Source organism: Aulonocara stuartgranti (assembly GCF_965226115.1).
Source record: "Aulonocara stuartgranti genome assembly, chromosome: 14".
Taxonomy (NCBI): Eukaryota; Metazoa; Chordata; class Actinopteri; order Cichliformes; family Cichlidae; genus Aulonocara; species Aulonocara stuartgranti.
The window spans coordinates 9158455-9171568 of NC_138950.1; the positions used below are offsets into that span (position 1 = coordinate 9158455).

The 13114-nt window shown below is 41.2% G+C and overlaps 1 long non-coding RNA gene across 1 annotated transcript; it reads right to left on the reverse strand.

The window, feature by feature from the left end:
- Nucleotides 1–11649: 11649 nt before the first annotated feature.
- On the reverse strand, nt 11650–12881 carry LOC309687662. The gene is made up of 3 exons (XR_014270825.1): nt 12715–12881; nt 12573–12639; nt 11650–12048 (listed from the first exon to the last, which is right to left on the reverse strand). It is a non-coding gene; the product is annotated as an uncharacterized lncRNA (long non-coding RNA).
- Between the last annotated feature and the right edge of the window lie 233 nt (nt 12882–13114).

Below are 13114 nucleotides of genomic sequence, written 5' to 3' on the forward strand. Positions count from 1 at the left end.
CTAGAATTCGAGCTGCTCACAAAGGAGAAATCAACAATATTCAACATTTGGACACCACGGCCCCAGCTGCAGGCCCAAGGCTGGAGCCCACCAAAACAACTCCCTGATAACGACTGTGTGATGACTATTCTTCCCGCCCCATGAAGGACACCTGGATTGGCTGGAGGACTGTTTACTTAGCCTGACAGGCCGAAGGACACTGTCTCAGCTAAACTATGGACATGCACACACACACACTTACACTGATAAGCACTCACTCATCCCCCTCCCTTTCCAACGCCTTCGATGCTTGTGCCCTACCGGGGATGATAGCAGTCAACTGGACCAGCACAGATGCTGCAGGACCGGATGCGCTGTCTACGCCGGCTCTCTCTTACCCTTTACCCGCCCCTGTTGCTTGTCTCGTGTTTCTATGGTGTATTGATAGTCATGTGCTTTTGTGCTGAGGTGTTTTTTCTTTTATCAAACTGTTCTCCCACTAGGAGCTCAGTCTGAGTGGAGTTTTTTTTCTCCTCCTCTTACCTCATGTAGTGTATTTTCGTTGTTTTTTTCCTATCAGCCTACCTTCTGACATGTCTGCCCAATGTGATGTTTGTGTAAAGTTGGTCAGAAGGTTCCTTTGTGAGTGCGCATGCGCCATTAGCGTGCTGCCTGCTGTAACCCCTAATTTCCCTCGGGATGAATAAAGTATTCTGATTCTGATTCTGATTCTATATTGGTCGCTGATTTGTTTTTGTTTTGTTTTTGAATGTCAGAAATGTATATTTGTGAATGTGGAGATGTTATATTGGTTTCACTGGTAAAAATAAATAATTGAAATGGGTATATATTTGTTTTTTGTTAAGTTGCCTAATAATTATGCACAGTAATAGTCACCTGCACACACAGATATCCCCCTAAAATAGCTAAAACTAAAAACAAACTAAAAACTACTTCCAAAAACATTCAGCTTTGATATTAATGAGTTTTTTGGGTTCATTGAGAACATGGTTGTTGTTCAATAATAAAATTATTCCTCAAAAATACAACTTGCCTAATAATTCTGCACTCCCTGTATGCTGCTTTACAACCTGAATGCCTTGCTGTCTTTGATAAAACCATGAATTCTGCTCTCGACCAGAAAAGTGCTTGATTTAAAACACTTCGGAACAGAGCAGATCAATGACAACAATAACAATAATAACCAGTCCTGCAAATTCCTCTGCACTGATGTAAAAACACTCACTGCTAGATCTTTGCTAATGCTTGTTGTAGCTCTTGCTACAAATATTGGCACAAACAGTTATTAAGTTTAGAGGGCAATTATTTTTTCTCATAGAGTGAAGTAGGTTTGGATTGCTTTGTTAATAAGTGAAACAATCATTTAACAACTGCATTTGATCGTTGTCTAATAGTCAGATTTGTTTGATAATCTAAAACAAACACATGACAAATATGCATCTAAGAAATCAAGAAAGGGGCCAATACTTGTTCATACTAAGGTGTGTATACCAGAGGCCATCTGGGTTTTCATATTCCACTGATAAAATGTTATGCAGTGCTGCTACATCTGTTGTATAACAGCTAATTATAAAGTTCAGATTTCTAGCTTGGTTAAAAGATAAGGAAAGATCATAAGAACAGCACACAAAACTTCTCATTCCCCAAGAAAGTTGTGTACAGTCCACAGTTTAGCTGATGAATTCTGGTTGGAGATCCTTTTGTGTAAATATATCTGATAAATTAGAGTATTTATTCCTCCTTCTGTCGGTTAAATTGATGAATGGACAATTCATGACTGAATGACAGTGTAAAGAGGTTTTGAAATATTAGTTTTTTAATTATTTATTAAGTTTTTACTTGTTATGTGATCTGTATTTACTAAAAGTTCGCCCATTTTAGGTTTTTGTCTTGATTTTTGTTGTCTGATTTTCAATGCAGCAGTTGCCTGATCCAGGATGTTTTTCTCCTATGGGAGACAATAATCTTATCTTCCACCCATCTATTTTCTTCCACTTATCCAATTTCAGAGTCATGGTTGGTCTGGAGCCTATACCAGCTGCCAAAGGGTAATAGGCAGGGTATGCTGTTCCTAGTCCGTTGCAGGACTGACGCAGGGAGAGAGATAACCATGCACATCTAGAGCCAATTTAGAATCACCAGTTAACCTAACAAGCATGTCTTTGGACTCTGGGAGAAAGCCAGATTAAGCAGAAGGAACCCATACAGACAAACTCCACTCAAACAGACCATAGCCAGCAAAGTAGATTCGAACTCAGAACCTTCTTGCTGTGACACTACAGTGCAAACCACCTTCCTCTGTCTCAGTTTGTCTTAAATAAAATGTACCAAAACAACATATATATATAAGTGCATTACAGTTTGCTTGTAGGATATAAAGGGATGTAATATAAAGAAGGCCAGCTTGCATCCATGCATCAGCCCTCTCTGTCAGCTAATCTCCACCAAAAGTGCATTATAATAAAATATGGGACATGAGCTGATCATACAGGACGTTATTATGGCAAGCAAGTTAACCGGAAATTGTTTTTGTCTAACTGTATCCTGGTTATATTTGATCATTAGTGTTGGAAATCATGCTACACAGACTGCTTGCAGTAAAAACTGTACACCTGCGGCCCCAGCCACACTCTTTATTACTTGAGAGCAACAGGACGCAAAAAGGAAAGCTACACCATCTGCATATACTGTAATAAATCTTTCTTTGCACTGTTATAATTGCATTAGTAAATGCACAAAACAGCAGGCTGTTTTGCAGATTTCTTGCAGGTGCAATGTAATAACAGCTGGAGTTATAACAATAACAGTGATCACAAGTCCTGTAAGTGAGATATTCCAAAGCAGGGGAAATTTGACAGATCATACACGGTGTTCTCTCACACACATACAGTATCTGTTAAAATCACACAACACTCTTACACATGCAAGTTGCAACAACTACAAAGAAAAGGAGGAAATACTAAATGTGAGTGCATGATTCATAGAACATCACTTGATGAAGTCCATCATCTCAAGACTGTCCTCTCACGATGCCTGCAACTGATTAATGTCAGGAATATACCTTCGGAGCAAAACCAAAAGGCTGAAAAAAGACGAGTAAAAGGAATTTACAAGTATGCACCTCACAAAAGTACAGAAGTACCTCGTGCAAAGTCATCCCACATAGCTGTATTTCAAAGGAGGAAGCACCGACGATGGCTGTGGAAGAAAAGGTGGTTTTGAAAGAATTTTTTAAGCCACTTCTGTGTTTGCATTAGCCAGCTAAAGACTCATATTAACCATCTTACATCAATTGGCTGTTGTTCACATAACTCAAACAGCAATCCTTTAACAGCCCAGTGGATATCAGGGATAAAGAGAATTTACAAGATCTCTTGAACAGCAATTTTTACTAGTAAAGTAGATTCTTGTGAACATTTATTAAATAACCAAAAACTTTGCAATACAAAAAAAGACGCTCTTATAGTAGTCTGTGGTTGCTGGATGTCTGTAAAACCCTTGAGTCTACAAAGATGAAAGTGGGAGGCTAGGGTGTTGCACAGATCCAAATCTCTGCTTTTTAAAGTAAATGTGTGATGTTACTAAAGGGCAAATTTTGCATGAGTTGGTAATTCCAGGGAAATCAAAGATCTTTGGTATCTGCTCCGCAGTGATGTATATCTATTCCTTGTGGTTTCCAGGAAACATCATTAGCAGACGGGTTACAGCAGCAGAAAACCACAGTGGCTGTCACTTCTGTCGGCTAAGAGCAGGAAATTGAGGCGATCGTTTTTACCAACCCCTAACAATATTGTGTGGTTTGATGACTTTTGATTTCTCCAACAAAACTACATGGTAGTGTAACACCTGCTTAGTATAGTAGGGTTAAACTTATAGACTAGATTCGAGAGGAGTAAAATAAATTTGAGAGAATTGAGTGTTGAACAGCCGGCAGATTTATTACAATGTTACAGTGGTGCAATAATCCAATGTAAACAGCATAGAAAATTAACAGAAGATCAACAGAGAAGAGCGCTCTTTTGAAAATAACAACAAAATAAAATAAAATAAGTAGTCTCTTTAGACCTGACTCCTGATGAGCAGGATATTGGGAGTTCAATAGTTTCCCAGAGAAACAATCCGTATGAAGTAAGCAGTTTTTGCTCTTGCTTATCTGAAATCCTGCGATTCGAAGTAATTCAGACTGTAGCTCTACTCCTGCATCCAGAACAGCTGGCCACACTGCTTTTGGATTCGCCAAGAGTTTTCACAGGGTCTGGCTCGCCATCCATATCCAGAACCACTTCAGATCCAGGATCACAAAAAACCAGTCTGCACATACAGTACAGAGCAATAAACAGAATAGTTCTTAACAGTTTTTCTAAATAAAATGAGATCTCATAAAGTTTTCAAAATCAAGTACACTGTTGTTTTAACATTGTTCTGTCTCTATGAATTCCATTTGTATTGCTTTACAGCATTACAATCAATTGTATTTAAATACCCCTTTTTAAGGCATATGTAATCACATCATGAAATGTTTGTAACGTAACTAGTTTTAAATAACTTATTTACATGTATTAACCTATAACTGAAATGACAAAGTGCAGAAAAGGCACTGGACAACATTTATGGCTAAAAGAAAAGTGCATCCTGCATTAGTTTTGCGCATTTGTGAAGATGCCCAATCAAATAGACAATAAAATAAAATACGACATTCCATTTCACACACGATTCAAGTACTCCGACTGGTTTTAGCTTTTTTTAGACAATACGGAATTCGCACTGTTGCAGTGTTTACCACATGTAAAATTAGCATAAGTTTTCCTGCTAACTTATCATCTCTAGTAACTCACCGGAATTCCCAAGAAACAAATACACGCTCTGCCTGGTTTTGGTCGAGAGTAAAACACATAAAGGCCTCTGAAAAGTACATAACTTTAAGTTAGAGACTGTTGAAAATACTTTATAACACTTATTTTATACCAAAAGACTCACTGTGTAGCTTGTTATTTGCTCTCGGTGTCTTGCTCCGTTTTGCCTAGCTTAATGCAGCAACGTGCTTTTGTTGCATTCACTGAACTACGGAAAATCAAAGTGTGTTCAAGGGGTGTCGGAAATAATATTACTAGGTAAAAACAAGAAAATACTAGTAACCATGTCTATAGGGGTTACACCCTCCCCCTTTGAATAAACATGAGTCCCTTCATGTACTTAAAATGTATCTAAACATCATAGATTTGAGTGTTTTCATAGCTACTAAACGACTCAAGAGCTTGGTTAAAGTTATCCAGAAATCGTTGTGCAAAGGATATAAGGGGTTGACCCAACTGGGGGTAATGAAACCGTCCTGGGGGTCGCTTTAATCTCTCAGATTTTCTCACTTGAGGTGTTTCAGGAGTTATTTCAGGTGTTTGTTCAGCATGTTGGTCAGTGATATTTTCACTATGCTCTGTGTTTTCTATCTCAACATCTGGTTCTCCTGGAACTTGGACATTATGATTCTCTCCCATGATGTTGGAGTGAGATTCCTCATTCAGCAATTCAGGTTCAGTTTGATTTCCCTGTCCATGGTCATTCTCGTCCGAGATTGTCTCTATTGGTTGAAGCAAAGAGTTGTCACTTTCGAGCGTACATGGATCATTTTGAATTTCGGAGCTTGTTGTCTCATTTTGCACATTGGAATGGTTTTGAGTTTGGTCACAAATCCTGATAAACGTCTCGGTTTGGATTGAGGGATGACCTGAAATGCATTCATACTCCTCCTCAGACTCTGACATTTCTGTATCTTTAGGTTCAGAAGGGCTCTGCCGAGTCTTAGGTCGACGTGGAGGTTTGGGCTTTGTCTCAACCTCATCCTCAATGTCTGAGAGATCACCACATGCAAGTAAAAGGTCTCGATGAAGAGTCCTGCTCGGACCACTACCCTTCTCCGGTTGGACCACATACACAGGAACATTTTCCAGTTTCTTAACAACACGGTACACCATGTGTTCCCATTTATCGCCAAGTTTGTGTTTACTGCGCAAGCGAACGTTCTTGACTAAGACTCTGTCCCCAGCTTGAAGTGTGGACTCTCTGACTTTTTTATCAAACCTGTTCTTGTTTCGCTCAGCAACTCTCTTGGAGTTTTCGAGTGCAATCTGGTAACTTTCCTCAAGCCTAGCTTTCAGATTGCGCACATACTGGGAATGGGATGTTGGTGAGTCCCCTGTAACTGGCAACCCAAAGGCAAGGTCGACTGGTAGCTTGGGTTTTCGACCAAACATTAGCTCGTAAGGGCTAAACCCGGTAACCTCACTCTTTGAACAGTTGTAGGCGTGGGTAAGAGGCTTGACAAAATCACGCCAATGAATCTTTTGCTCATCCTTCAGAGTGCCCAGCATACCAAGCAGGGTGCGATTGAATCGCTCAACGGGGTTACCTCTTGGGTGATAAGGACTGGTCCTTACTTTTTTAATGCCTGTGGTTGAGCACAATTCCCTAATCACATGTGACTCAAAATCCCTCCCCTGGTCACTATGGAGGCGTTCGGGGAACCCATAGTGAACTAAAAAGTTTTCCCAAAGATTTTTGGCCACAGTGGTTGCCTTTTGGTCTCGGGTGGGCAAGGCCACTGCATATTTCGTGAAATGATCTGTGATGACCAACACGTCTTTGGTACTCTTACTGTCGGGTTCAATAGAAAGAAAGTCCATACACACCAATTCCATTGGGCGTGTGGTTTTGATGTTAACCAGTGGTGCTGCTTTTTCAGGCAAGGACTTCCTTCTAACACAACGACCACAGTTCTTTATTTTAGTCTCAATATCAGCACCCATCTTAGGCCAATAAAATCTTGCCCTCACTAGATCATGAGTCCTCTCCCACCCCATATGACCCATATCATCATGGAGCAGCTTGAGAACAGTAGACCTAAGAGAGACAGGGAGTACAAGCTGGTAAGTTGTAACTGAGTCACACTGTCGTTTCCTATACAGAAGGCCATTTCTCATTTCAAAACGTTTCCATTCTCTGAGCATCAGTTTTATGTCAAATGTTTCAGACCTGTTTTCGCATGGAACATCAGCACCAGATTCTAGTAACTGAATGACGTGGTTTATGCTTGGGTCAGATCTTTGGTGTTCTTTAAGCTCATGCTCAGAAAACAAGGGAGCAGCTACTTGACCAGATGTTTCAGCATCACTGTATGCATCAGGAATGGCATCAGCACTCATAGCCAAGGACTCAACCAGAATGACACAAGGTGAGTTCTCACTGTTCTCATTGAGAAGATGCTTATTACATATAGCTGCTACAGTGTCAGGGCATACACTGTTAGAGCTTGGAAGGGATCCGAGAAGGCGTGAGGTGAGTTGTTGAATCCTGTTTTCCTCTTCCAATGTCACACTATCTGCAGCCAGAGTTTGATGAGGCCTCCGTGATAGGCCGTCGGCATCCTGGTTAGCCTTCCCAGCTCTGTATTTGATTTGGAAGTTGAAGGTAGACAACGCTGCTAACCAGCGATAACTCGCTGCGTCAAGTTTTGCCGTGGTCAGAATATATGTAAGCGGGTTGTTATCCGTTACAACGATGAACTCGTTACCGTAAAGGTAATCATGGAATTTTTCGACAATGGACCATTTCAGAGCTAGAAATTCTAGCTTATGAGCTGGATATCTGGTCTCGCTTGGTGTCAATCCCCTACTAGCATAGGCAATGACGCGCATTTTACCATCCTGCTCCTGATAAAGAGCGGCACCCAGGCCCGTGGTACTAGCGTCAGTGTGCAGAGCATATTGGAGCTTTGGATCTGCAAACCCCAATACAGGGGATGATGTTAACTTCTCCTTAATGCATTCAAAGGCTGACTGACAAACAGGTGTCCATCTGTCTGCAAAGGGTTCTCGAGGATTGAGATATTTAGAAGTGCCTGTTTGTTTCTGGCCTTTTCTGAGAGGTGGATAGCCACATGTGAGATCATTTAAGGGCCGGACTATCTTTGAATAGTCCTTAACAAATCGACGATAATAGCCTGTGAACCCTAAAAATGACTTCAGCTGTTTCAAGTTTTGTGGCACTGGCCAGGTCTTGATAGCAGCAACCTTTTCAGGATCAGTCTGCACACCATTTTTGGAGACAATATGGCCCAAATATTTAACTGATGTCTGGAAAAAGCGACATTTTTTCGGGGACAACTTTAAGCCATATTCACGAAGACGGTCCAAAACATGCTTTAGCCTCTGTTCATGTTGCTCGAGGGAGTCTGAGAAAACAATCAAATCGTCTAGGAAGACGAGTACCTCCTTGAGATTAATGTCTCCCATACACCTCTCCATTAACCTCTGAAAGGTGCTGGGAGCATTTGTGATGCCTTGGGGCATTCGATTGAACTCATAAAACCCCAGTGGGCATACGAAGGCTGTTTTGGCTTTATCCTCCTCCTCCATCTCTATCTGGTAATAGCCTGACTTCAAGTCCATGACAGAAAACCAGTTTGAACCAGATAGGGCGGAGAAGGTCTCTTCGAGGTTTGGCAACGCGTAAGCATCTTTTACCGTTTGCACATTAAGCTTGCGGTAATCCACACAGAGGCGTACCTCACCATTCTTTTTCTTGACTACAACGATGGGGAATGAGAAGGGAGATTCTGACTGTCTTATTACCCCAGCATCGAGAAGCATTTTAAGGTGTTTCCTGACTGCTTCGTAGTCATTTGGATGAATGGGCCGCGATCTCTGTTTTATAGGCGTTTCGTCTTTAAGCTTGATCTTATGCTTAACTTTAGTGGCATGGCCAAAGTCGAGATCGTGGCATGCAAAAACGTCACGGTAGGCACTAAGACTCTGCGTGACCCGACTTTCCCATTCCTTGGGCAGAGGTGAATCGCCAAAATCAAAGGTCAACTGGTCACTGGGTAATGAACATGAGTCTGCCGACAGGCTGCAACAGCCTGCAGAGTTTGCACTCGACGTGGTTTGAGTTTCAAGGACTTGGTCTGCAATGTGTAGTTCAGCAAGAACGCAGTTGCCAGGAAGGATGATGTCATGATCGGTTTCGTTTCTGATCCAAATAGGATGCTTGTAAGGACTTTGACGTGGCACTGTGATAAGGCAGCAATCGACAAAGATTCCTCCCGGAAGGGCTGAGGAAGTTGGCTGCTCTACAACTGCCCATCTGTCAGTGGTTGGTGAATTTAGGTGGGCGTAACTCTCTAGGCAAACCCTTTCATGAGCTGGTATTACGTAAGGTGTGTTGCCCCTCAGTGTCATTAGTCCAAGCTTTCCTGTGCTTTTTGTTTCATGTCTATGTTCAAGGATTTTTAAAATCTGACTATAGCCATAGACAGCTGATGAAATAGGAGTATCCCTACAGTGTTCCTCATATAAAACATCAAGGGCATTTGTACCAATTAAAACTGGTAAGTCTGTGCTGGAACGTAAATCAGGGACAATGAGAGCTAATGTAGAAATTTGGGGCTCAGACTCAACAAACTCCTTTGGAAAGCCAATTGGAACTTCTACATACCCTAGATAAGGTACAACTTGTCCATTTGCACCCTCAACATCTAAGTCACTGATTGGCTGGATGGGAAGATCAGACAAATGTCTCTGGTAAAATGAGTGTGAAATAGTCGTTACTTGCAACCCAGAGTCTAACAAAGAATTGCAACTCACTCCAGCTATGTTGACATTAGCTGTGCACTTCTTGCCAATTAAGCCCTTTGGAAAGCTGGAATGACGCATACTTGTTTGTGCACAACACTTTTTTGTTGGGCGGTTTTGAGTGGGACTTTTGTCGCTTCTAGTTCCAGTTTGTCCCTCAACTGAAACAGGAACTAGTTTAAATCAGAGTCACATTGGTCTTCCCAAGCTTTTTGTTTCACCCTTAGCTCTTTCCGCTTGGCCTCAACAGTACTGGGATTCGGCTCATTGTCACAAGAGGGAGCTATATGGCCATCCTCGCCACAGTTAAAGCAGAACCATGGGCGAGGCTTTTTGTTTTTGCCAAAGCCTTCATTTTTCAACGGAGAGTTCTGTGTTTGTGCCTCCTTTAGCTGCTGTTTCTTTACAGCTTTTGGGAACTTTGCCTGAGGTTTCTTTGCAACCATGGTTTCCATTGAAGCTTTTAAGGAACTTAACTGTTCTTGCAGCTGAGCAATTTGCTTTTGCAGTTTCTTGGCAGATGCTTGAGCGGAGCTGTCAGCAGCAGCAGCAGCAGCTTGAAACTCAGTGTTTGGGTAAACATTTAAAGGATTGGACTGCACCTTTACTTTTGAAATTCCCAAGTGCTGCCTCATGCGAGTTGACTTGGCTGCCTGCTTATCTTCCTCTGTTCGCAAGAGTAAAAGCAGCTCAGAAAAGGAGGGTGGACTGGATTTCTTTTGCTCTAGATGGAGGCTAGCGATTAGGTTATCATCCCAGCATCCCCTACAGAACTGCTTCAAAAGCTGCCGATCGAAATCACTAACTGGGACTCCTCCCCCTTTTACAACTTTGTCAAGGGTAGTCTGCAGCCTGTGCACATAGGCTGAAGGTTTTTCGCCAGCATTTTGGTTTGTACTCAAGAATTTTGCGAACAGCTCATCAACGTCATCTACAGTTCCATATGCAGAATCAAGCAAGCTCAAAAAGTCTTTGAGGCTGGACAAGGGACCCAATTGTTTAACAATGTTTGCAGCTGGCGGTAAGAGGCTGTCAATGATCTTCCGTACTACTTGTCTTTCAGGAACCGAAGAATCTGCAAGATAAAACTCAACATGACTTCGCCAAGTGTCATAGTCAACCTCCGTATTAGGGCATGGAGTTTTTCCAGAAAAGGACCTGAATTTTACAGAGCTTGGATAGGATTGGGACATATCAGTACTTTTGACAATGTGCTCCACAATGACCCTCTGGACTTCAGGTGTGGTTAAGTGTTCAGGGTTCAAAATAGGAGCTGGTCTGTCAGTAAGGGAAGGATTGATGGTGTCAGTGGTCAGAGTGGGTGGGATAGTTTCACTGCTTGGTCGTCTCAAAACAGAACCAGGTATTAAAGGGACTGGGTCATCTACTGAAATGACCTTAGAGGGGGCTGTACCCTCCCTTTCCCCAGCAGAGGCCTGAAGTTTGTTAAGTTCACTAAGTAGCATTTTCTCATAATCTACCCCACTCACCTTAGCAATACCCTTTAAATTAGAAAGGTAAGACTCTGTAGTACTAGCCGTTAGCTTAGCACTGTAAATTGGGGATAAGAGTTGGATGCTGTGAACTACATTTGGGTCAGATGTTGTTCTGTGACAGGGTAGTTCACCCTGAATCGACTCAATGGCTGTGCCATACTCAAACTCAACTATAACTGTATCTTTAAAGTCAGGGTCAGAACTAGCAATTTTCACTGTTCGTGCAATAGAACCATAGTGTTGCAAAAACTTAACAACTTCTTCATCAGTCTCTGTACCAGAAAACCCACTGATTAGTACAGCATTTGGTACCTTGATACGTTCACGTTCAATGACATCCATGTTACTTCAGTGGAAAAATGTGCAAAAATTGTCATAAAACTGCCAACTGTGTGCCAATGATTGGATTAAAGGCATTAAATAGCCAAACTCCTCCTGGCTGGCTCGCCACTTTTATGTAACACCTGCTTAGTATAGTAGGGTTAAACTTATAGACTAGATTCGAGAGGAGTAAAATAAATTTGAGAGAATTGAGTGTTGAACAGCCGGCAGATTTATTACAATGTTACAGTGGTGCAATAATCCAATGTAAACAGCATAGAAAATTAACAGAAGATCAACAGAGAAGAGCGCTCTTTTGAAAATAACAACAAAATAAAATAAAATAAGTAGTCTCTTTAGACCTGACTCCTGATGAGCAGGATATTGGGAGTTCAATAGTTTCCCAGAGAAACAATCCGTATGAAGTAAGCAGTTTTTGCTCTTGCTTATCTGAAATCCTGCGATTCGAAGTAATTCAGACTGTAGCTCTACTCCTGCATCCAGAACAGCTGGCCACACTGCTTTTGGATTCGCCAAGAGTTTTCACAGGGTCTGGCTCGCCATCCATATCCAGAACCACTTCAGATCCAGGATCACAAAAAACCAGTCTGCACATACAGTACAGAGCAATAAACAGAATAGTTCTTAACAGTTTTTCTAAATAAAATGAGATCTCATAAAGTTTTCAAAATCAAGTACACTGTTGTTTTAACATTGTTCTGTCTCTATGAATTCCATTTGTATTGCTTTACAGCATTACAATCAATTGTATTTAAATACCCCTTTTTAAGGCATATGTAATCACATCATGAAATGTTTGTAACGTAACTAGTTTTAAATAACTTATTTACATGTATTAACCTATAACTGAAATGACAAAGTGCAGAAAAGGCACTGGACAACATTTATGGCTAAAAGAAAAGTGCATCCTGCATTAGTTTTGCGCATTTGTGAAGATGCCCAATCAAATAGACAATAAAATAAAATACGACATTCCATTTCACACACGATTCAAGTACTCCGACTGGTTTTAGCTTTTTTTAGACAATACGGAATTCGCACTGTTGCAGTGTTTACCACATGTAAAATTAGCATAAGTTTTCCTGCTAACTTATCATCTCTAGTAACTCACCGGAATTCCCAAGAAACAAATACACGCTCTGCCTGGTTTTGGTCGAGAGTAAAACACATAAAGGCCTCTGAAAAGTACATAACTTTAAGTTAGAGACTGTTGAAAATACTTTATAACACTTATTTTATACCAAAAGACTCACTGTGTAGCTTGTTATTTGCTCTCGGTGTCTTGCTCCGTTTTGCCTAGCTTAATGCAGCAACGTGCTTTTGTTGCATTCACTGAACTACGGAAAATCAAAGTGTGTTCAAGGGGTGTCGGAAATAATATTACTAGGTAAAAACAAGAAAATACTAGTAACCATGTCTATAGGGGTTACAGTAGTCTTAAATTTGGCACAAGCAATATGAAAGCATGGATCCATTGTGCCTTTTTTCCCCCCAACTGTTCAGGCTAGTGGTGGTGGTGTAGTGGTGTGGGGGATTGTCAGTATTTAAAAACCACAGCCTACTTTAGTGTTGTTGCTTTCCATATCGATCCATTTATGATCACAGTGTACTCGTATTCTGAAGATTAATTCCAGTAGGATAAGGCGCCTATAG